This window comes from Rattus norvegicus, chromosome 8, assembly GCF_036323735.1.
Source record: "Rattus norvegicus strain BN/NHsdMcwi chromosome 8, GRCr8, whole genome shotgun sequence".
Classification (NCBI taxonomy): domain Eukaryota; kingdom Metazoa; phylum Chordata; class Mammalia; order Rodentia; family Muridae; genus Rattus; species Rattus norvegicus.
The window spans coordinates 40,920,993-40,947,299 of NC_086026.1; the positions used below are offsets into that span (position 1 = coordinate 40,920,993).

General features: G+C 41.3%; 1 long non-coding RNA gene across 2 annotated transcripts; it reads right to left on the reverse strand.

Annotated features, from left to right (window-relative positions):
• Positions 1–2,592: 2,592 nt before the first annotated feature.
• LOC100359711 (ubiquitin and ribosomal protein L40-like) lies at positions 2,593–25,949 on the reverse strand. Of its 2 annotated transcripts, none has more exons than XR_001839289.2 (3): positions 25,826–25,949; positions 17,734–17,834; positions 2,593–2,729 (listed from the first exon to the last, which is right to left on the reverse strand). It is a non-coding gene; the product is annotated as a ubiquitin and ribosomal protein L40-like (long non-coding RNA). The 2 variants fall into 2 exon arrangements; XR_010054046.1 differs by lacking the exon at positions 25,826–25,949 and adding an exon at positions 25,518–25,655.
• Between the last annotated feature and the right edge of the window lie 358 nt (positions 25,950–26,307).

Below are 26,307 nucleotides of genomic sequence, written 5' to 3' on the forward strand. Positions count from 1 at the left end.
AGACATATTTTCCAAATAAGAGAGATAAATTCTGAGAATGAAACATGTTGGGAGAACAAGACAAATGCTGGAATAAATATGAAAAGAAGATAAATTTCTTCATGGAGAAATACAGAAAGTCAAACTCTAAAATGTTAGACCATAGTTGAAGGAAAGGCAAAACTAGGAGGGTAAGATAAACACCATGGGGCAATAAATCACAGAAATAACACTTTGGAGAATTACTGTGAATAAAACGCATCCCACAAAGCATGCTTGCAGGAGGAAGACAAATGCATGGGACGAACAAACACAGACATCCTGGTGAGGATGGAGACCACTCTTAGGAAGATGAATACCCAGAGCTGTCCTGCCTGCCCTGACCATCCCTAGGGAACCCATGTACATGTGCCCCCCTAAATTCTTCCTTCTGGCTCATTCTTCTTTCTCTCCTTTTATACAGGAGTAGAGGTCACCTCTCTCACCTGATACTGCCTCTTCCTCTCCGGGTAAGTGACAGCTGACAATCCCCTCAGGGAACCCACTGCTCTCTCCCTCTGTCACTGAACAACTTCACTTTCTGGAAAAGCTGGAGGCCTGCTCTTGTTCCTTAATTTTAGGCCTGGTGACATGGAGGTAAGCATCTCCAAACCTTCACAACTGGGCCACCTGTCCTCAAATGCATTGTCACCATCCCCGTCAAATATGGCCATCAGAAGCAAGACTTCTCATCAGGATGTCTCACCAGAATTCCATGAAGACATCCCTAGAGCATGAATGAGAGGTAACAGCTTGTCATAGTGAAATCCAGGCAGCCTTAGAAGCCAGGTGTCCCCAGTTCTGTGACAGTGCTCATTAGCTGTGGGAACCAGGGCCTGTGATGCCAACGCTCATCTCAGAAGTGTAAGTGATACTTAATATTCTGGCATGGTAAGGAAGCACATATGGGAAACACTTAACTATTCTCATGATTCAAAGATGAGAGCTTGCCCAGCAGGAATCATTCAACACGATTTAACCTTCCCTGAATGTGGGTACAAGGTTGTAATGTACTGTGAGCTCACAGAAAAAGGTCAGAACAACAGAGGTCAGAAGGGAAGGAGAAGTGAGCGTAGTAACTGTGGGAACACATGCATTCCAGCACACGGTGACAAGCATTCTGCCTAATGTTCACATCACACAGTACGAAGTCAAATGCACCAATGCTTTCATTCAGGATGGGGCCTAAATTTTCAATACTGGTTACAGATAACAGGCAGGTAGGGTTATTGTCATCGAAGGACATATTTTGTATTTTACACTATAATCTCAATCTCACATTGGTCAGCTAATATTATCACCACCACTCTGTCACATAACCAGGACAAGGATTATTCATCTCATTCTTATACATGAAAAGCTGAGGGCCAGAGAGGACATGACCTTTCGAAGGTCATGCAAGGTCATGCCACCACTGGTGAAAGCTGGAAGGATATGATCCCCAGAAACCAATGCCATCTCTTAGAAAAAGGAAACATTCCCACTTAATGCTTCATCAAGAGGACCCTTGCAGCTAAAAATACCTCATGCAAATGAATTCTCCTTGAGAGAAGATAATGTACAACCAAACAATCAGTAGGGGAGGAAATTGGGTTAACACAACAGCAGAGAGCTAGGCAATTGCTTCTTCTCCAGCCCTCACAGTGTGGTCTTCAAAGCACAGAACCTTCACCTGCTTGATTCTTAAAAAAAAAGCAAAATCTTGAAATCTACTCCAGACCCTCTGAGTCAGAGCTTTCACTTTAACAAAAGTCCCAAGTGATTCATACACAGATTAATATTTGAGGAGCATTTGCCTTTGATAATTTGGAAAGAAAATCATTTTGCCATTGTTATCAATTCTGAATTTACCTCATGAGAGAAGAAAACTGCTTTGCACCTTGAGACAAGATGATGACTTTTAAGACCTATCCAACTAATTCTTTGTCCACCTCCACCCCATTTGTTCACATGCCAGCCACCTCTTAGAAACCATACCTAGGAGAAAACACTGTGGACACTGATACGAAGAACCGTAATGGGCATGAACCAGACCTAAATTAAGTTACATAGAGGTTGTTTTGCTCACTTCAAATTCTAACATTTTACATTTTAGGCTACCTTCCCGCTTGATGTCCATGTTCAATGTCACTTTGAGAAGACTCTTCTCCTGTCCTGGTCTCTGATATCTCTCTGCTCTGTCAACCTAGTCCTTGGGAACGTATTTGCTTGCACGGTCGAATGATCTCCTGACTAGTTCCTCCTTCTGAAGCAAAGGATCACCCAACAGTCTTTCTATCTTCATGGTCACCCATTCAGATGGATATTTCTGGGGTCTAGAAACAGGTATCTTTCAAAATATTCTTGGGAAGTGCATGCTCACTCCATGAGCTATTTCCATTCATTTAGCAAAACAGGCAGATCCACCTGGCTCAGTTTGGTAGCCATGTGGGACCACATTGCATCATGCATGGGGAGGTTTCCAAGTGTCTCATACAAAGGCACATCATTATTGCACAGTATTATTATTCTATTGCCCCCTCAATTAAAGTAAGTGACTCTTTAAAATGCAGTAACAGCTGCACCCAGCAGCATCTCCTTGAAATCCATTTTGTTCTCGATTTTTCCCTTTTCCCTGCAGCCTTTTACATCTCTGTTTAAGCTGTGCCTCACACTCACCATCATGAAATCCACAGGACTCTCACATAGGAAGTGTTTGATTCAAACTGGACCTAAAAAAAGAAAATGTTTTTAAAAGAGCAAGAATCAAGCAAATGCTATGTAGTTTCCATGCCCAGACTCCAGAGACCCTTTGCCCTAAGAGCATTTTGCAGCGGTAGCTTTTTGTGCCCTCTTGCGATTCGAGCAAACCCATAGGCTTCACACTTGGGTCCTATAAGAAGCTGAGAGCAAGCAGTGAAAGGCAACACAATATGTCAGCTACATATGCTTGCCATTGGGGAAGAATCCAAAATGCATCTGACTAAACAGGGAAGATCATCACACTTATTTTCTATGGTATATTCCATGCCATAAAATAATTAGTGTCTATGATATTGTGATTTATAAGAAAAATACAACTTGTTCTTTGTTCCATTCCTGGCATACATCTCCTTAAAAATCTTAGGCATCTCAATCTCGGAAGTGATAACGTGACTTCTTGTATGCTGAGGAGATAACTGATGGTGAGGGCTTCTGGCCAGCCTCAGAATGGGGCAAGTTGCCAGTAGGACCAACCGTGTCATTAGAACATTGATGTCTTCAGTCCTGTGACTCTGGACTGAGTTGATCATCAATTGCCAAGGATTCCACCAATCAGGCCTACATTATGAAGCCTCTGTAAAATAAACTGAAATGGACTGAGTTTGGAGAACTTCCTCATTGCTGAACAGGTAGAGGATCATCCCCTTGAGAGTTTGCAAGCTTCATACTACTCCCCTGACCCCTACTTTGTCCAATGCATTGCTTCTGTCTTGCCTTTCATCTATATACTTCGGAATGTCTTTTTTAATGAATTGCTAAACGTAAGTCAGGATCCTTTGAGTTTTTGGAACCATTTTAGCAAATGATCTAGGTGGTATAACCCATAAGGGTCATGGGTTTCTCTTATTTCTAGCCACTCGGTTAGTTGAAAAGCTCAGATTAGTGACTGACATCTGAAGTGGGACACTGCCCCTAACATGTGGGATCTTACTCTTGACTCTAAGCAAACAACACCAGAATTGAATCAGAATGCAGGACACTTTGTAGCTCTCCATTGGAGAAGTACTTGGAGTAGGAGAAAACAGAAGTTATGACTGATGGTGTTGTAGACATCAAAACACTGAATTTGGTGAGATTTTTTTTATCATGCACTATCAAATACAGAAATAAAAATCACAAGGTCAGGTTACATTATAATTTATCTATTTTTTAACAGTTCCTTCCCACTCCTTATTTGTAGTTGATAAATTTGGTTTCTATTTCTGTACAAGATACCAGAAAACTTTCATAACCTCTATCAGTCCATATCTTAACCTTTATAATTGACTCCTTTCTGTCAACCACTGTACCATAAGACGGTGTAGGAGAAGTCAAAAGCAGCACCGCACACACTCATCAATCCTCAGTACCTGTCCCAACTCAAGGTTGTCTCAATGGAAATTCTCTCCATTACCCTTTACTCTTCTCTTCTGCTGGACCATTATGTGGACATGGAGCAGAGTATAACTTTTCCTATATAACAGAAAGCCAGTATACACACATTTCTTTCAACTTGCTGCCCCCTTTGAACACTTTGAACACTATAATTCTCTAAAATAATGGCTTGTTTTCTGTCTCCAATTTTTTCCTTTCTTCTATTCCTTCCTTAAACTGGGTTTTCACATTTTCTGCCTTGGTCCAATAAAACTACTCTGGTCAAGACGAATACTGATTAGTATTTGGTTGAGTGCACCTTGCATTGCAATGTCTTAGCAACATTCTTTAGAGTCAGTTGCATCTTTTCCATTGATACATATTTTTTTACTGACTACAATGACTCTAAGTTGTTCATGTTCTTCTAACCTGAGCTATGGGTCTTCCTTTGTCTTCTTTTCTGGTCCTTCTTCAGTTTCCTGACCTCTAAGCATCTGAATGTTCAAAGATGCAGAATTTTGTATTCGGTTTCCTGATTCTTAGATAGGATCTAAGTTTCTATCCTTGACTTCATTCTTTCTTCTTACCTTACATTCAATCTTCCACAGGGTTATTCAATGGTATTCATTGTTCTTACTTCTGTTATCACTTCTACATTCTGTCCCTGACCTCAGCACTGTACAGCATAATCTTTAACATACTTTAGATTGTATCACTACCCTGCTCAGCCTCTCAATGGCTTCCAGTATTTCTTAGAAGATGAATCAAGATCCCAGCCCACAGCGCCCTGCTTCCAAATCCCGTGGGCGAGAGCTCATCGCCCTGACAGGTGGGTACTCCTGAGACTGCAGGGCAGGAGAGACCTCCAGTACTGCCCACCTTTGCCCACATCCCTGGTCCAAGAGGAAACTGTATAGGGCCTTTGGGAACAGGAAGATAGGGGCACTCAATGCTGCAGTCCAGACACCTCCCGGATCTGAAGGGACCCGGTCAAACAGCTCCATGCATCCAAATCCTGTGGGAAGGAGAGCTAGACCTTCAGAGGGGCAGACATGCCTGGGAAGCCAGAGGAGACTACTCTCTGCCCATATTTCTGACTCTAGAGGAAAACACCTAGTGCCATCTGGGCCCCCTATGCACAGGGTCCTGAGTGAAGGTGGGGCAGGCCCTTCTGGTTGCTGCCCTCAAGGAGAGCTGAAACCTGGCTCTGGGAAGCGACTCCAAGCTCGAGACCAGAGGTAAGACCAACTTTTCTGCTCCAAGTGACCTGCCTGGTAGACTCAGGACACACACCCACAGGACCACCTGAAGACTAGTAGACAGGAACGACTACACACTTGAAAGCAGAACACTCTGTTCCCATAACTGGCTGAAAGAAAACAGGAAAAGAGGTCTACAGCACTCCTGAAACACAGACTTATAGGATGGTCTAACCAATGTCAGAAATAGCAGAACAAGGTAACACCAGAGACAATGTGATGGCAAGAGGCAAGCACAGGAACCCAAGCAACAGAAACCAAGACTAAATGGCATCATGGGAGCCCAATTCCCCCACCAAAGCAAACACTGAATATCCAAACACACCAGAAAAGCAAGATCTAGATTTAAAATCACATTTGATCATGATAATGGAGGACTTCAAGAAAGACAGAAAGAACTCCCTTAGAGAAATGCAGGAAAACATAATTAAACAAGTAAAAGCCTATAGAGAGGAAATGCAAAAATCCCTGAAAAAATTACAGGAAAACACAATCAAACAGGTGAAAGAATTAAAAATGGAAATACAAGCAATAAAGAAAGCACAAAGGGAGACAACCCTGGATATAGAAAACCAAAGGAAGAGACAAGGAGCCATAGATACAAGCATCACCAACAGAATGCAAGAGATGGAAGAGAGACACTCAGGAGCAGAAGATTCCATAGAAATCATTGACACAACTGTCAAGGATAATGTAAAATGGAAAAAAACTACTGGACCAAAACATACAGGAAATCCAGGACACAATGAGAAGATCAAACCTAAGGATAATAGGTATAGAAGAGAGTGAAGACTCCCAGCTCAAAGGACAAGTAAATATCTTCGACAAAAATCATAGAAGAAAACTTCCCTAATCTAAAGAAAGAGATGCCCATAAGCATACAAGAAGCCTACAGAACTCCAAATAGATTGGGCCAGAAAAGAAACTCCTCCCGTCATATAATAGTCAGAACACAAAATGCACAAAACAAAGAAAGAATATTAAAAGCAGTAAGGGAAAAAGGTCAGGTAACATATAAAGGCAGACCTATCAGAATTACACCAGACTTCTCACCAGAGACTATGAAAGCCAGAAGATCCTTGACAGATGTCATACAGACACTAAGAGAACAAAAAAGCCAGCCCAGTTTACTGTATCCAGCAAAACTCTCAATTAACACAGATGGAGAAACCAAGATATTCCATGACAAAACCAAATTTACACAATATCTTTCTACAAATCCAGCACTACAAAGGATAATAAATGGTAAAACCCAACACAAGGAGGTAAGCAACACCCTAGAAAAAGCAAGAAACTAAAAATTTTGCAACAAAACAAAGAGAAGGAAAGCACACAAACATAATCTCACATCCAAACACGAATATAACAGGAAACAACAATCACTATTCTTTACTATCTCTCAACATCAATGGACTCAATTCCCCAATAAAAAGACACAGATTAACAAACTGGATATGCAATGAGGACCCAACATTTTGCTGCCTACAAGAAACACACCTCAGAGACAAAGACAGACAATACCTCAGAGTGAAAGGCAGGAAAACAATTTCCAAGCAAATGGTCTGAAGAAGCAAGCTGGAGTAGCCATTCTAATATCGAATAAAATCGATTTTCAACCAGAAGTCATCAAAAAAGATAAGGAAGGACAATTCATATCCATCCTAGGAAAAATCCACCAAGATGAACTCTAAATCCTAAATATCTATCCTCCAAATACAAGGGCACCTACATACATAAAAGAAACCTTACTAAAGATCAAAGCACACATTGCACCTCAAACAATAATAGTAGGAGATTTCAACACCCCACTCTCATCAATGGACAGATCATGGACAGAAATTAAACAGAGACATAGACAGACTAAGAGAAGTCATGAACCAAATGGATATAACATATTTATAGAACATTCTATCCTAAAACAAAAGGATATTCCTTCTTCTCACCATTTCATGATACTTTTTCCAAAATTGAAAATATAATTGGTTATAAAACAGGCCTCAAAGGACACTGTGGTTAGGACAAAACGGCAACCAACAGACTGGGAAAAGATCTTTACCAATCCTACAACAGATAGAGGCCTTATATCCAAAATAGACAAAGAACTCAAGAAGTTAGACCGCAGGGAAACAAATAACCCTATTAAAAAATGGGGTTCAGAGCTAAACAAAGAATTCACAGCTGAGGAATGCCGAATGGCTGAGAAACACCTAAAGAAATGTTAAACATCTTTAGTCATAAGGGAAATGCAAATCAAAACAACCCTGAGATTTCACCTCACACCAGTGCGATTGGCTAAAATCAAAAACTCAGGTGACAGCAGATGCTGGCGAGGATGTGGAGAAAGAGGAACACTCCTCCATTGTTGGTGGGGTTGCAGACTGGTAAAACCATTCTGGAAATCAGTCTGGAGGTTCCTCAGAAAATTGGACATTGAACTGCCTGAGGATCCAGCTATACCTCTCTTGGGCATATACCCAAAAGATGCCTCAACATATAAAAGAGACATGTGCTCCACTATGTTCATCGCAGCCTTATTTATAATAGCCAGAAAATGGAAAGAACCCAGATGCCCTTCAACAGAGGAATGGATACAGAAAATGTGGTACATCTACACAATGGAATATTACTCAGCTATCAAAAACAACGAGTTTATGAAATTCGTAGCCAAATGGTTGGAACTGGAAAATATCATCCTGAGTGAGCTAACCCAATCACAGAAAGACATACATGGTATGCACTCATTGATAAGTGGCTATTAGCCCAAATGCTTGAATTACCCTAGATCCCTAGAACAAACGAAACTCAAGACAGATGATCAAAATGTGAATGCTTCACTCCTTCTTTAAATGAGGAAAAAGAATACCCTTGGCAGGGAAGGGAGAGGCAAAGATTAAAACAGAGACTGAAGGAACACCCATTCAGAGCCTGCCCCACAGGTGGCCCATACATATACAGCCACCCAATTAGACAAGATGGATGAAGCAAAGAAGTGCAGACCGACAGGAGCCGGATGTAGATCGCTCCTGAGAGACACAGCCAGAATACAGCAAATACAGAGGCGAATGCCAGCAGCAAACCACTGAACTGAGAATAGGTCCCCTATTGAAGGAATCAGAGAAAGAACTGGAAGAGCTTGAAGGGGCTTGAGACCCCAAAAGTACAACAATGCCAAGCAACCAGAGCTTCCAGAGACTAAGCCACTACCTAAAGACTATACATGGACTGACCCTGGACTCTGACCCCATAGGTAGCAATGAATATCCTAGTAAGAGCACCAGTGGAAGGGGAAGCCCTGGGTCCTGCTAAGACTGAACCCCCAGTGAACTAATCTATGGGGGGAGGGCGGTAATGGGGGGAGGGTTGGGAGGGGAACACCCATAAGGAAGGGGAGGGGGGAGGGGGATGTTTGCCCGGAAACCGGGAAAGGGAATAACACTCGAAATGTATATAAGAAATACTCAAGTTAATAAAAAAAAAAAAAAAACAGGCCTCAACAGATAGAGAAAGATAGAAATAATCCCATGTGTCCTATCAGACCATCAGGGGCTAAAGCTGGTCTTCAATAACAATAAGGAAAGAATGGCCACATATACATGGAAGTTGAACAATGCTCTACTCAATGATAACCTGGTCAAGGAAGAAAGAAAGAAAGAAATTAAAGACTTCTTAGAATTTAATGAAAATGAAGGTACACCATACCCAAACTTATGGGACACAATGAAAGCTGTGCTAGGAGGAAAACACGTAGCTCTGAGTGCCTGCAGAAAGAAACAGGAGAGAGCATATATCAGCAGCTTGACAGCACACCTAAAAGCTCTAGAACAAAAAGAAGCAAACACACCCAAGAGGAGTAGAAGGCAGGAAATAATCAAACTCAGAGCTGAAATCAACCAAGTAGAAACAAAAAGGACTATACAAAGAATCAACAGAACCAAAAGCTGGTTCTTTGAGAAAATCAACAAGATAGATAAACCCTTAGCCAGACTGATCAGAGGACACAGAGAGTGTGTCCAAATCAACAAAATCAGAAATGAAAACGGAGACATAACAACAGAGTCAGAGGACTCAAAAAATCGTCATATCCTACTACAAAAGCCTATATTCAACAAAACGTGAAAATGTGGAGCAAATGGAAAATTTCCTAGACAGATACAAGGTACCGAAGTTAAATCAGGAACAAATAAACCATTTAAACAACCCCATAACTCCTAAAGAAATAGAAGCAGTCATTAAAAGTCTCCCAACCAAAAAGAGCCCAGGTCCAGATGGATTCAGTGCAGAATTCTATTAGAACTTCATAGAAGACCTCATACCAGTACTATCCAAACTATTCCACAAAATTGAAACAGATGGATCACTACCGAATTCCTTCTATGAAGCCACAATTACTCTTATACCTAGACCACACAAAGACCCAAAGAAAGAGAACTTCAGACCAATTTCCCTTATGAATATCAATGCAAAGATACTAAATAAAATTCTTGCAAACCAAATCCAAGAGCACATCAAAACAATCATCCATCATGATCAAGTAGGCTTCATTCCAGGGATGCAGGGATGGTTTAATATACAGAAAACCATCAACGTAATCCACTATATAAACAAACTAAAAGATGAAAAAACCGCATGATCATTTCATTAGATGCTGAGAAAGAATTTGACAAAATTCAACACCCCTTCATGATAAAAGTCCTGGAATGAACAGAAATACAAGGCCAATACCTAAACATAGTAAAAGCTATATACAGCAAACCAGTAGCTAATATGAAACTAAATGGAGAGAAACTTGAAGTAATCCCACTAAAATCAGGGACTAGACAAGGTTCCCCACTGTCTCCCTACTTATTCAGTATAGTTCTCAAAGTCCTAGCCAGAGCAATCAGACAACAAAAGGAGGTCAAAGGGATACAGATTGTAAAGGAAGAAGTCAAAATATCACTATTTGCAGATGATATGATTGTATAATTAAGTGATCCCAGAAGTCGCACCAGACAACTACTAAACCTGATAAACACCTTCAGCAAAATGGCTGGGTATAAAATTAACTCAAATAAATCAGTAGCCTTTTTCTACACAAAAAAGAAACAAGCTGAGAAAGAAATTAGGAAAATGACACCCTTCATAATAGTCCCAAATAATATAAAATACCTCAGTGTGACTTTAACTTAGCAAATGAAAGATCTGTATGATAAGAACTTCAAGCCTCTGAAGAAAGAAATTGAAGAAGATCTCAGAAGATGGAAAGACCTCTCATGCTCATGGATTGGCAGGATTAATAATAGTAAAAATGGCCATTTTACAACATGCAATCCACAGATTCAATGCAATCCCCATCAACATTCCAACCCAATTCTTCAGAGAGCTAGACAGAACAATTTGCAAATTCATCTGGAATAAGACAAAACCTAGGATAGCTAAAACTATCCTCAACAATAAAAGGACTTCCAGAGGAATCACTAACCCCAAATTCAAGCAGTATTACAGAGCAATAGTGATAAAAACTGCATGGTATTGGTACAGAGACAGAGAGATAGACCAGTGGAATAGAATTGAAGACCCAGAAATGAACCTACACACCTATGGTCACTTGATTTTTGACAAAGGAGCCAAAAACCATCCAATGGAAAAAAGACAGCATTTTCAGCAAATGGTGCTGGTTCAACTAGAGGTCAGCATGTAGAAGAATGCAGATCAATCCATTCTTATCACCCTGTACAAAGCTTAAGTCCAAGTGGATCAAGGACCTCCACATCAAACCAGATACACTCAAACTAATAGAAGAAAAAGTGGGAAAGCATCTCGAACACATGGGCACTGGAGAAACTTTCCTGAACAAAACACCAATGGCTTATGCTCTAAGATCAAGAATTGACAAATGGGATCCCATAAAACTACAAAGCTTTTGTCAGGTAAAGGACACTGTTGTTAGGACAAAACGGCAACCAACAGATTGGGAAAAGATCTTTACCAATCCTACAGCTGATATAGGGCTTATATCCAAAATATACAAAGAACTCACAAAGGTATACTGCAGGGAGACAAATAACCCTATTAAAAAATAGGGTTCTGAGCTGAACAAAGAATTCACAGCTGAGGAATGCCAAATGGCTGAGAAACACCTAAAGAAATGTTCAACATCTTTAGTCATAAGAGAAATGCAAATCAAAACAATTCTGAGATTCCACCTCACACCAGTCAGAATGGCTAAGACCAAAAACTCTGGCGACAGCAGATGTTGGCAAGGATGTGGAGAAAGAGGAACACTCCTCCATTGTTGGTGGGATTGCAGACTGGTACAACCATTCTGGAAATCATTCTGGACGTTCCTCAGAAAATTGGACATTGAACTACTTGAGGACCTAGCTATACCTCTCTTGGGCATATACCCAAAAGATGCCCCAACATATAAAAAAAGACACATGCTCCACTATGTTCATAGCAGCCTTATTTATAATAGCCAAAAGCTTGAAAGGACCTAGATGCCCTTCAACAGAGGAATGGATACAGCAAGTGTGGTACATCTGCACAATGGAATATCACTCAGCTATCAAAAACAATGACTTTGAAATTCATAGGCAAATGGATGGAACTGGAAAATATCATCCTGAGTGAGGTAACCCAATCACAGAAAGACATACATGGTATGAACTCATTGATAAGTGGCTATTAGCCAAAATGCTGGAATTACCCTAGATGCCTAGAACAAATGAAACTCAAGACGGATGATCAAAATGTGAATGCTTCACTCCTTCTTTAAAATGGGAACAAGAATACCCTTGGCAGGGAAGAGAGAGGCAAAGATTAAAACAGAGACTGAAGGAACACCCATTCAGAGCCTGCCCCACATGTGGCCCATACATATACAACCACCCAATTAGACAAGATGGATGAAGCAAAGAAGTGCAGACCGACAGGAGCCAGATGTAGATCTCTCCTGAGAGACACAGCCAGAATACAGCAAATATAGAGGCGAATGCCAGCAGCAAACCACTGAACTGAGAATAGGACCCCCGGTGAAGGAATCAGAGAAAGAACTGGAAGAGCTTGAAGGGGCTCGAGACCCCATATGAACAACAATGCCAAGCAACCAGAGCTTCCAGGGACTAAGCCACTACCTAAAGACTATACATGGACTGACCCTGGACTCTGACCTCATAGGCAGCAATGAATAGCCTAGTAAGAGCACCAGTGGAAGGGGAAGCCCTGGGTCCTGCTAAGACTGAACCCCCAGTGAACTAGACTGTTGGGGGGAGGGCGGCAATGGGGGAGGATGGGGAGGGGAACACCCATATAGATGGGAAGGGGGAGGGGTTAGGGGGATGTTGGCCTGGAAACCAGGAAAGGGAATAACAATTGAAATATAAACAAGAAATACTCACTTTAATAAAGATGGAGGAAAACAACAACAATAACAACAAAGTTGAATCAAGTTATAATTTTCACTCATGCTTTCATGAAACAATGGGAACTAGGGCATATAACCCATAGGAAAATTGTGGAAAACATATGGAATAGTATCTATGAAATGTTTAGGAGAGATCCTGGCACATTCTGAGCAAGACATACATCTTATCATTATAATTATCATCATGCACACATTGATGATAGATTGTAACAAAACAGTTAATAACCTTGTATATTCAAAAACTACTATATCCAAAATGAAAGCTTATGATTTTGCTTACTTGCTGCTGATTTTTTTTGCAGAAACCTAACATAAAGCAGAGCACATTGCCCTCTTGAGCTTGGGTATCTTTCCAGTATCCATGGCCACAATCTCTCTGTCTCTGTCGCACCATCTCACTGTCTCTCTGCCTCTGTCTCTCTCTGTGTCTCTCTGTCTCTGTATTAGGGTTATCGAGAGTCACAGAATCTATGGAATGTCTATATATTAAGGGAATTCATTGTGATGACTTACAGGCTATATTCCAACTAATGCAACAATGAACAGCTGTGGATGGGAAGTCCAAGAATCTAGTAGTTGCTCAGTCCCACGAGTCTAGCTGTTTGAGCTGCTCTTCTGTAGAAGTAGGTTCCAACAGATATGCTGACAAGTAAGTGCAAATAGTCGAAGAAGAGTGAATCTTCCTTTTTCCAATGTCCTTCTTTATCTAGGCTTCCAGCAGAAGATGTGGCCCAGATTAAAGGTGTGTACTATCACTCCTGGATCCAGGAATTGTTTTGTCCCAGGCTAACCTTGAACTCAGATATCTCCTTGCCTCAGCCTCCAGGGATCAAAGCTGTACAATACCTTGCCTGTGCCTAATCTTTTCATGGCCACTGTGCCTCAAGATCTCTATGCCAAGATCTAGGTCACAAACTTGTGTCTTCCAGCTTCAAGATATGGATCACATATGTGGCCTCCAAGTCTGGATTATAGTTTATTCCAAATATAGTCAAATTGACAACTAGGAATAGACATTACAGCATTACAGTCTCTCTCTCTTTCTCTCTCTCTCTCTCTCTCTCTCTCTCTCTCTCTCTCTCTCTCTCTCTCCCCTTAGTGTGTGTGTGTGTGTGTGTGTGTGTGTGTGTGTTTATATGTGTGTGTGTGTATGTGTGTGTGTACATGTGGTGATGATGGTGGTTGATTTCTCAAAAATAGAAGACATCTTGAGAGATGCATAAGATTGCTTATCAAATAACAAAAGTGTCTAGCAAGGGAAACAAAAACATGATAACATTAAAGGCAGAGGTATCAGAAAAGAAGAAATTGGTGACTACCACAAAAAATTCAGATGGTAAGACCATCCTGGCTCCTCCCTGGCTCCTCTCCCACCTGCTCTAACCCATAACAGCTTTCCTCATGAGGAGTCCTAGGCTAGTAGATGTCCTCAGCCAGCTGCAATTGACCTCCTCAGTCCAAAAGAATGATTTAGCTCCTTTGTCTGTGACCTCTCACTTCTGACTATTTTCCAGACCATCCAATTGGGTTCCCTTCAGCTGGGTCAACTCTGTAGTAGCTGGCAGAGAAGCCCACAGGAAAAAAAGTGAGTGTTTGTATCTTCATGCTGGCATCTGGTAATTTTTCTCTATATGTGTATACTTGCCTTTCTCCCTAAATTGTCTGTTACCATTTTCTTTTCTTTCTTGTTTTTTTCTTTTTCATCTAAATGGTACCACTAATGCAATGAGAGAGAAAGAATAGAGCCAAAATTCATTAAAATACAATAACAAAATAACCCACAGCTCAGAATGCTGAGGTAGTTCAAAGCAGCTCTCCTCCGCCTCCTCCTCCTGGTCCTCGTCCTAGTCCTCCTCCTCCCCCTCCCCTTCCTCCTCCTCCCCCTCCCCTTCCTCCTCCTCCTTATCTCTCTTTGCCAGCCACCTCCCCAACCTCTACATTAGTCTCTCTCTTAGTGATTGAATTTCTGTTATTTGGCTGCCTAGCTCCCCATCCTAGATCCTCATTTCCTTACTTCTCCCATCCCATTCCTCCATCCTCCTTTCTCTTCTGAACTATTTTCTTTCACAGCCATCATTTTCTGTTCCCTCCGACTCTCCACTGGCCATTCCAGTAGATGCTGTGCACTTTTAGCAGGAAAAACTGGAAACTGAGAGCACAGGGAGAATATTCTGAATGAATACCAAAGGAAATGGGAATCAGTCATTCCTCCTCAATGTAGCAGAGTAGCCAGAGTCAATCAAAAGTGAAGAGCAAGGAGATATTAGGAAGAGCCCACCACAAGGGGATGCCAGGATAGCAAGGCACATGGTTTGTGACAGAAAGGTGTACAGGAAAACACTGGTCTGGGAGAGAAAAGGCCAACTCTGTCACTCAGTGACTTAAATAGGTACTTATACAGATGCTTAAATTCTGTGAGCCTTATTTATAAAATGAACATCAAAACAGCAGCTATTTCAAACATGTGTTAGAAGATCAAATGAATGACGTGTGACTATAGTATGACTGCCAGCCAGTACAATCAATTTTGAACTCTCTTTTGAGGACCATGTTTACTGGTTGCCCCAGAACCAACACATGACTTTCCATGTGATAGACAGTTAATATATTGAATTAATTACTGTCCTCTGCCACATCCTGCATGACTTGGTTCTGGAAAGCTGACTGGGGTGATGAAAAAGAAGACACACAGAGAGGAAAGCTGGCATCATGTGAGCTGCTCTTGCTCTGATCTAGAACACCTACCACAAAACCTGCAAAACTCAAAACTTGGAACATTTGTTATGTACATCACAAAGAGGAGAGGTTACTGAGTCTCTGTAGGAGATCTCTGTAAGAGAGCAGTCTTAAGTTGTAGTGATTCAGGAGGAGGAAGTTCTTGTTGCTAGTTTTTGCACATACTGTCCAATCAAAGTAAGGTTTCACCAATTCTCTGAGCATGACCTAAGGGGAAACACTGCCATTCCCATAGGTCTAAGGCATTGAGGTCCTTGACATGACTGTCCCCATGTCAACAATACACATTGACTCAGGTCTTCATCTGTTCCCCACATATATCACACACTTTGGAGCCTCCTACTTCATTCCAAAAATATCTCCCTTTTCTACTTAAGATTATTAGGACAAAATAAAACACGTTTCTGTCCTGTAATAAATCCCCTCTCCCGAATCCCTTAGCAATGATTTTGCTAATGAGTTGAAATAAACTGACAAAACGTTCCTGTTGTATTACTGCCTTCAAAGATGGAAGGCGCAAAACTATCTTTACAGTTTGAGTCTAATTATTTGTGCTATAAATGTACATACTTCAAAACTAATGTTAATAACTAAATACTATTACCTCAAAACATTGGTATTTATTATTTCCAGACTGTAAGGTTATGATTGATTTTAATATTTTGGTCTTTTAGGAATTTTAACATTAAGTAATATATTAATAATTAAAGGAAACATTAAATGCAATTTTGAGGAAGGACTAAGAACAGCTATATGCTTATTTTTCAAGTTTTAATTTATTGATGCTGCATTCTCAATAAAAATAAATGAATGTAGGAACAAAAGCCTATAGAGGACCCATGAGCATATGATTTATTTCATTTCTAGGATAGCATGCCTAAATCATAATGCCTTTGTTCTCTCTGTTTACTGACACCATTATCACTCCATATAGACAATTTGATCTGTAATTTCGTGTTAGTGGTCATGCTGCAGAAGACAGAAGAAGAAGGAGGTGCCCACATTCATAACTCATGTGAACTTCCTAATGTCCCCTCTCAATCACCTGACAGCTACAGTCTACAGGCAATTCACTTATACTTGTCCTTGAAAGAGTCATGCTTGGTAACCCCTGAGGGAGCTTCAGCCTGTTGTTTCTACAAGTGTGCAGTTGACAGAGTTAGTGTGTCAAGATCCATTTGGAGCTGTGTGTGTGTGTGTGTGTGTGTGTGTGTGTGTGTGTGAAATAGTTAGATGATAGATAGATAGTTAGATAGACAGATGATACAGATATACACATATACACATATGCACATGCACATCATAGACACAGATACAGAAGATACAGATAATCTCCTGGCTAGAATAATACACCTGGTCATAAATAAGGAAGGGATTCTCTGAAATGTTTTGGTTTTGTTTCCTTTGTGTGCACATCGCGTCCTTTCACATCCTTTAAAGAGCTTGCTACTCTTCGGAAAGACACACCTCTACCCAAACACTCTCCTTAGTCACCAAGTTCTCGACTACGGGAAGAATGAACACAGATGCTTATGTTTGCTCATGGATTTTTATGTACTTAAAGCTGGCAATGTTCACAAACCAGCTTTCTTTGTCCCATTCTCTGTCGAAGTGGGCTTTTTGTTTGCTTCTCTGGGATGTAACTGTGTTAGCAGAGGTACACCAAGGGACCCTGCTTTAGCAAAGGTGAATAAAGATATCCTTTTAAAGGGAAAGGTTAAGCATGTCAAACCTTGCAGACATTCTGAACTCCACGAGAAGCAACTGCACTGTAAAAACCTAAGCTTTTACAAAGCCAGGACTTGCAATTTAATTCAGCTTCTTTGTGGGAAGCCAACTATTGGTAATGTTAAGCAAGAGTTCTGGACATAAGGAGAAGTATCTGAGACACTGGGATTTTCCCTGTTCCCCAGGGATCTGTGCATTGAAATGCCATTCTTGGACCTGCTTTTAAAATTTCTGTTCCTGAAAGATATTTCATAAGCATTTCAATAAGATATACATGATTTTAAAGGGCAGTTTTAACCCATGTTTTGGACCATAATAGCTACAAAGGAGAAATTTTTGGGGGTATTCTTTGGTGTTTTTCGAAACAGCTTAGGGAAGGAAACACTAGTTTGTTGTGTGAGCCTAAGCTTTAACCTTAAAATTCTTTGTGTGTAGGACAAACCTTTTGTTTCACATTAATGCATGTTTGGTGAATTCCGTTGAGCGCCTTACCTTAACCCTCTTCTTTTCACACTCACTTAATTTAAGAAAAGTCACACAGACTCCCAGCTCCGGTATGCCTTCCCTGATGGCAATAGATGTGAAGATTCTCCCTGAGGGAAAAAACATACACACATGGGATGGGGGTGTGCACCTATACACAGAAATATACACACCAAAGCAAGTACAGACACAGGTGTGCATACCCAGAGCCACACATGCGCTCTTGCACACATACCAGACATCACTCAAGTTACTTTGATTTCAAATATATATCTAGATTTAACCTACCCTTCCTAATGCATGAGTCATTTATCTTCACGTAGACTCCAACATTTTTTATTTATTTATTTATTAAATTTATTTATTTTATGTATATAGGTACACTGTAGCTGTCCTCAGACACACCAGAAGAGGGCATCAGATCTCATTACAGATGGTTGTGAGCCACCATGTGGTTGCTGGGATTTGAACTCAGGACCTCTGGAAGAACAGTCAGTGCTCTTAACCGCTGAGCCATCTCTCCAGCCCTCCAACATTTTTTTAAGCTTATAAGATTTCAATGTTTGGCTCAATAGTGTTCCTTAGATAGCTCCCAACCTTCAGAACAAATTTTCCTTTTAATATTGGGTCACTGGGCACCTAGTGCCTTCCAAAAATGCCATTTGTCTCCACCAGCTTATTTTCTCATCGGCTGTAAATACATAGATCTGTGTTGTTGTTGTTGTTGTTGTTGTTAGGAACTCTGTCAACAGAACTTGCCTATTCCTCTTCTACAGTCACAGGAAGAAAAAGTCACAGAGAATGTCAAAACCCAGAGATCACCCAAAGCGCAAAGCCTTTTGTAACTAGATTTCACAACATAAACCACTTTTGCGAGGCTTCCAGAATGGCAGGCACAATAGTAAATCGACGGTGCCATCTGCCAAATGGCCTGGAGAGGCTGAGAACCATCGGACTCATTAATTATTGATGACAATCAGAGTCAGTTTGACTTCATTATAGGCCAAGAAGAGGAAATCATTGAGGAGCTTGTTCTTAATGGACCTAAGTGTAATGAGGAAGCTGTGGGGGCGAGAGAGTCCAGCTCCCCATCTCCTGTCTTCAATCTCTTTGAGAGCGATGTGACCAGGATGGGATGGGGTGTCTAAATAATTTAGGCAAATATCAATTGGCGGGAGGTCATGAATTTCAAACATGTAATGTGTCTGCAGGGGTCATGGTTCACCAGATCACTGGACTACTATCTTTTATAAGAATGGTGACTGTTTAACTAAAATGTTGGTTTCTGCAAGGATCTTTATCCTTGGATTTCTTCTCTCTCTTTCAGGAACTGATGTATGACTTTGGATGTGGGGAAGGAGGGAGATGAAGAGAACTGTTGAAGTTCTATGTCCTTTCTTCAGCTCCCTGACCCTTTATCCAATTCTTAAACACAGTCTCTACTTGTCAGTGACCCACTCCTTACATGAAGCTTCTACTGGTCAGTGGACCATTGCTTATATGTAGCCTCGACTCCTCAGTGCAAAGACTTTAGGTAAGAAATTGAACTAAGTGTCCTATCTGATTGGAACGGCAGGGGGCTTTCCATAGACAGGATGCAATTATTCAACTTGGACTGCAGCCAAAGCCAGCACTCCTGTGATGCTCTGGTTCCTTTGTATTTCTCTAGTGCCTTCTCTAAGCCAGCACATTGCAGTCCCCTCCTCTGAGACTCTTTGAGGAAAGAGTACCCTCTTTCCTAGCAACCTTTCTTTTAAACAACTTACTTCAACTGAAGTGCACTGAGCCTAGGACAGCCCAAATGCCACACGATGCCTATGGCCCGTTGCAAGGAAAACAGAGCTCATAAGCTACATCATCAAAAAAAAAAAAAATCCTGTTAATGTGAAAAAATACAGAGCAAGGACATAATTAATGGCAACGAGCAAAGCAAGTAAAAAAATCAGGGACTACAGCTACAGTGTCCATTTTTGAGGGGGATAAAAAGTATGCACTGTATTCCTGGATATAAAGGAAATAAAATGACTCTTTACTGTAGGACAGAGGTGGATATTGAGGAATGAACTGGAAGAGGGTCAGTATTGTTTGATCAGCTATACTCAGTGTAAGGGATGAGTCATTGAGTAGTAAGCCCGAGTCTTCAAAAACAAGCCACAAGGCTGCAAAGGTGGCTCAGTCAATAAAATACTTCTGAGTAAGTACAAGAGCCTGAGTGCAGTCCATCCCTTTGAAAAGCTGGGTGCAGATGCACACATCTGTAAACTCAGGGCTGAGAAGCAGAGACAAAAGGATGCTAAGGTCTTGCAGGTCAGTCATTCTAGCTGAAAAGGCCCACATGGGATCCAGTGAGGACCTTCTTTCAAAGAATAAGGTCGAGAATGACAGAGAAAGATACTATTGCTGTCAACCTCTAAGTGTTGTCCTTTGAGTCCTACATGCATGTACATGAATGCGTATGTACACCAGTGTGGTTCTGTGTTCTGCCCCTCTGCTGGCAGTGGCGGGATGCCACTGATACACTGGCTCGGAGGGTGCTGGGCGAAGTCCAGGATGGGAGTTCTCAGTCTGTATTTCTCTTCAGGCCATCAGTCATTGCTGTATGCCAGACCAACTTGGGTGAGGCAGAGCCAGGGGTGAAGAGATTCCACAGGGCTCCAGTTTGTCCAGGAATGCCTGGAGTGTGGGAGTGTTACAGCTCTTAAGAAAAGGAATAAAGAAGTTCAGGCAGCTGGTATGAGGCAGGTCATCTTGAGTTCTGTAGCTGCTACAGCAATGGTAGTATCATCAGCCAGTGCTCTGATGTGAGCCTCTGTGGGCAGCGGGAGCCTGGCCAGGCAAGCAGGTTTAAGATTCAACGATGAGTGCTTCAGGAGAAAGAGCCCTCCTCCAAGCATTACAGCTCAGTTAAGAAAGTCACTAAGACGATCCTCAGTGAAATAACTTTTGCACTTTATTTCTGTGGACAAGGATTACATGAACCTTGGGAAGTGGGATGGGATTTGGAAAGTAAAAGCTTTCTATTGGCTGAGGCTAAGGTTTTGGTGGTGCTCTATTTGCATGCAGAATGACTCCAGGTGCTGCAGTTCATGACTGACTATCCAAGGTTACCTGAGTTAGGAGCTGTGGTTACAGATTCTAGAGCAGGCATATTGGTAGGGAGGGAACAGCTCCACTCCTCTGGTCGCGAATCTCTGAGATTTCTGGGGTTTGAGTACATTCCACCTCACCAGTTCTTATGCCTGACTGGTGACATGTCCACATGCCCCACACATGTATGCATATATACACATACTGAACACACACACAAGAAAACGCCTCCTCTCTGATCCCTATTTAACATGGCTTGATCAATGCCATACCACACAACTTGAACTCAAATGTGGATGTTTTTGAGCTTCTGAGCACTATGCATCCCTTTGAGCTTAGTGACAGTTTCCTCTTACAGCCTGACATATTCTCATGATCTTTCCTCATTAGGAGATCCAAGCAATTAAATCACACACACACACACACACACACACACACACACACACACACACACATCTCTCTTCAATTTTGAAGTATCTCATGCAATCCACTCATATTTGTTCTTTGAAATCATTATTTCAAATTTTAATGGACATAGAATTAATTGGACATTATTGTTAAATTTAATAAGAAGCAAAGCAAATGGCAATAATGAGAAATCCTCATTAGAGCCCTCTTTGCTGCCAGTGTGGCTCTCCAAATCTCACTAGAAAGAGCATACTGCCTTGCAGAGTGCTAAGAACATGGCTGTTTGCCTCTCTCATACACTGCTTTTATTCTCTTTATTCAAGGTATTTGCCCATGGATGACTATGTTTGATCCTTCCAGAGACAGCAACTCAGATAAGGCATGTGTTTTTATCTTGCTATTCATGATAAAAGCACAGAGTTTCACAAGCTTATTATGACTTCCCCAAGGTCACATTACCAGCTGCAGCCCATGATACTGACTACCAGGTCTCCCAACATTCCTCAATGCTAGGAACAAGAACCAAGAAATTACCAGGCATGGCAGTACACACGTGTAATCAGTACACAGAAGCTGAGACAGGAGGTATGTGAGTTTGAGGTCAGCCTAGGCTACATAGTAAGAATACATCTCAAAAAAAAAGAGGAGTAAATTGGACAGATTTATTTTACAGGTTAACTGCTGGTAGGAGATATGAAACTCCTTTGGTTCAATGACAAAGTGCTATGGACACTCACAGAAAATTCACAGCCAGAGAAACATTTCATCCTAACTCTCCTTAAGAGAGTTCTTGAATATGCAACAAGGTAAATCACAGGAAAAAATACTTGAATATAAAGAACTCAGGCCTTTTAGAATGGGCATTACACATGACTGACTGCCTTTGCCCTTTCTCCAAAGTGGAACATTGTCACTCTGATAGTGATGATAAGAAACATACATTTTTTTTCCCCCAGAAAGATGTGTCTCTGTCCAACATTCATTGACAGATATCAGGAAAGAGAAAAAATAATCCATATCTCTAAAATGCGTAGAGACCCAGAAGACTAGCAGAGAATTAGCTTTAGGCCCTAACTGACACTAGCAGTGGGGTCTGCTTGCGTTGGCATAAACAATGTGACAGAAATTAGGAAGTGGCTGAGTTAGGAATTGACCCAGTGTCTTTCTGTCAGCTCTGTACTGTGGAACTCCAAGACTGGGGCAGTATCTGGAGATACTACATGTTTCTGTGTCCAGTAAATTATATCTGTCCAGTTAGGACATATCTGAGCTCTGGTGTACATGAGTAGAAATAACAGACATAAAATTTCTACACAAATATGTTACACTCACAAGTGGCAGGAAAATATAATCTCAAGGGAGTAGATCTTGGCCACAGATGGACCTTGGATCTGCTGGTCTATTAATACTTGTGTTGCCAAGCTTGGAGCTAGAAGAAAATTGGGTTACAGGAAACAGAAGGAGCAGATGCTAAAGTAGTGAAGAAGGGGTACACACCATGGACAACTAACTTGGACTTTCTGACTGAGTAAAGTCAAGGCCGATATTTAGGAAACTAGACTTACCTAATAGAAGGCATTTTTTTATCTTGTACACTAGTGCTTTTTGCAAATAGATATTTTTTCAAGAACTGGCAAAAAACATTAATTTTCCTATCTGGGATATAGTGGTTTACAGACGATACAAAACAAAGATCTACAGAGAAGGAATCCAAGGATCCATCCTCTCCAGAAAGTCACCTGGGTCTCAGGAAGGCCCAAGTGCTGTCTGAGATACTGCTCTGTCAACAGTCACCCTGTCAGGCTTCTGTCAGTTGCCATCTTCATTAACAGCATCCAGTTGGTTCTCACCAGTGAGAGAAACTAGAGGACACAGAGCCAAAGAAGGCCTAGGTAAGGTATTTCTCCCCTAACAACTATGTTTCGTCTCCCTATATCCAGGGCTAGGATCACAGTTCTTGGCAACCAATTCCCACTTGTCATTACTAAGTCAAGCTCTGTGTCTTGACCTCAAGGGAACCCCCAAAGGTAGATAGCCACCAAAAGAGTTTAAAGTGAAGTGCCAGCACCAAGGTTCTTGAATGAGCATCACTAGATGCTATGCTTGCAGTCTTGATTAATTAATGACCTTGTATGTACCTCAACTTTGTGAGGTGTAAAATGGGATTAATGCTAGTGCCCCCATTAAGAAGGGTGTGTGAGGGTTAAGTGAGAAAGGACCTAACACAGTGGCCAGCACAGAAAGAGTCAACAAGCACTAATTGTCACTGGTACTGTTACTACGGTTATGTCTCAACATCAACAATGTAGAAAAAAGAAGGAAGGTTTGCTCTCAAAGGCCCATTAACTTTTAAAACTAAAAGACTTTGCCAGAAAGCTAGTAAATGTCAGTGAACATATGGCCTTCCTAAACTAGAAAAATGTCTAGGCCGTCTCATCTTCCTAGCATGGGCAGAGCATAGGCTGCGAGCCTTTGCATTTGGCATGTCAAATATTAATAGTCCATGTCTGAGTATGTGCACTCAGTTCTAGAAAAGATGTCATCTCCATATCAAGGGATTAATATCATTGCTTGAATGTTTCCTCTAAGCTGAGATTTCTTTCGTTTTACAGGATTGTCTATTATTAATCGTTTTCTTTAATATCTTAATAATGTGATAGGAAAATCAAATTAGCCTGGTAGGAATTTCCCATCAAACTATATTAACCTAGTCTAGCAAAGACTTCAGTTTTCTTCGTAATGAGAGTGCTAACAGCTATCTTAGTCTGCACAGTGCACAGGACATACAAGCTCCTACCCCACCCCCATTTTCTGGTGAATGTAGCAGAGCTGTCATGGACTTTCTCCCTTGCTCCTAGTTATAGCCAATCTATTTCCAATGCTGCTCAATTCTTCCTCTAAATCAGTTTCCTATGATCTCTAATCTGCCAATTACCCACCAACCTCTACAATCATGGATTCCAGCAATGGACTCTGCCAAGCCTATTGACACTGCATCTCACCCCACAGCCATATAGGTACCATACTGCTTGCTCAAAGATATGTGTCCAATAATGTCACTTCAAAAGCCGTCGCCATGCATGCAAGGAGTTGAATGTGTCCCCTAAAATTTCAATGTTGGAATCTTAATCCCCAAAGTCATAGTTAATGATGTTTGCGGAACAGGCCTTTGGTGAGTTATTAATCACATATAAGGTCATAGTAGGGAACCCAAGGGCATTACTTTTTTTACAAGGATAAGAAGAGTAACAAGACCTAGCACACTTCATCGGCCTCACCCTCGCACATTGGAGCACAACAATCACTAAGCTCTCTTACTTTGCAGCCTCCGAAATCTTGAGTCAAGTAGATTTCCATCAATTAAAACCTGTCCAGTATTCAATATTTTGGTATAGTAACAGGAAATGAACTATGAAAATCCGTATCTGTTACCTGAGGAAGCTGGGAGTAACGCCACAAGTTCTTGGCAATTTAAGGGTTTTCAGAGTTGGTCTCGAATCACATTTCCAAACTTAGCTTGCACTGTTCTGTTGTTTTTAACATTTAAACAAAATGCCAAAGCTTCGATTTACTAAGTGAAGACTCAGAAGCAGGACACTCTGGTGAAAGCCTGCTAGCTCAGAGAGGCAGAGAAAGCACCCAGCTGACCTTCCTACTCCACTGATGTCCCAGAAGGAAAAAGCTCCTTCCCTTCTCCATGCTATGTTAAATACCTTTCAACTCAAAGACTCTCCCTTCTCTTTCTTGGGTTTTCTTATGTTCACTCCCTGTCAATTGATGACTTGCTCTCCCTCTTGACTTATTGTTGACTTTATTTAACTCTTGTTTACACAAAACTCTTGAGTTAAAGGTGTGTGCTAGTGCTCGGCCACACCATAATAGGGAACAGGTTTTACCAGTTCACAGTCTCAGGGTTCATAATGTCTTCAAATACCCTGCAACATTGTACCCCTCCTGACTTTCTATGCTCCGGTGAATTTCTCAGTTGTGCTAAAAGTTTGGCTTGGCATATGTGCAAAGTATTTCCAAATTTCCCCCATCTTCTCCACTGGGTTGTGAACAACAGGAACCTAAACTGTGGGTAGGGGCCCTAGGGATACTTTGATAGATAAATATTAAATTATATGCATATACACAGAGTGAACAATTTGCACCATCCGACTCCTGCATGGTCCCATGACTGGTAGATTAACATGTTCTAGAAGTCCCTTTAAGAAACTGATTCTTGGTGGAGCTTCACAGTATGGATTGGAAGAGCCCTAGTTAACTTTAAAAGAGAGAAATGAGCTGACAGGTACCTGAGTTGGAATAGCATGAAGATTACTTGAATTAGCAATGGCGGTGGCACGATGCAGTGGAGATCAAGCTCCACTGGGACTGGGCTGTCAACAGTGATTCTGGAACTGGGAGATCAGACTTTGCTGCTCTTGAATGCTAGGGACTGCACAGGGAAGAAGATGCAGTGAACTTCAACTTCATGCTCAATCTATGGCTAGAAAATCTAAAGGCTCCATGACATCTTTGAAGGAGCCCCCTCAACCTTACAGCTCTGGGAAGAAATGACTGAGCAAAGTCACACAGATAATCCAATAGCAAAAACACTCACCAGATGTCTTCATAAAGGTAGGGAGGGCACAGGTAGGCATGAAGTGGGACCCTATGAGGTGAGATAGGAATGTTAGAAAGATGGATCCAGATTTGATTTTCAGTGAAAACTGCTGTCCGCCATCCCATCCTCCTCAGAGGGTCAGATATTCCCCAGTCAAGTACTCCAGACCTTATTATACAAGAGAATATTGTATAATCCAACAGAGAACCACTCCCTCCCACCAACACTACCTCAACTGCCTCTAGCACCCCAGGGAAGACTTAGATTCTAGACAGAAAGGCACAAGACCTGATTCAAGAGTCCTCACTTACTCCTAGAGAGAGCTGATGGTGTCAACTGCTTGTAGTGTACACTGAAGGAATAGTATGGAACTATGGATTCTAGTCAACATTATGATCACTGGCACCTCCATGGAAACTTCCAACCTTCTAAGGGAGTACTCACTTGAAAGCACAGCCCTTAACAGCTAATGTCCACTA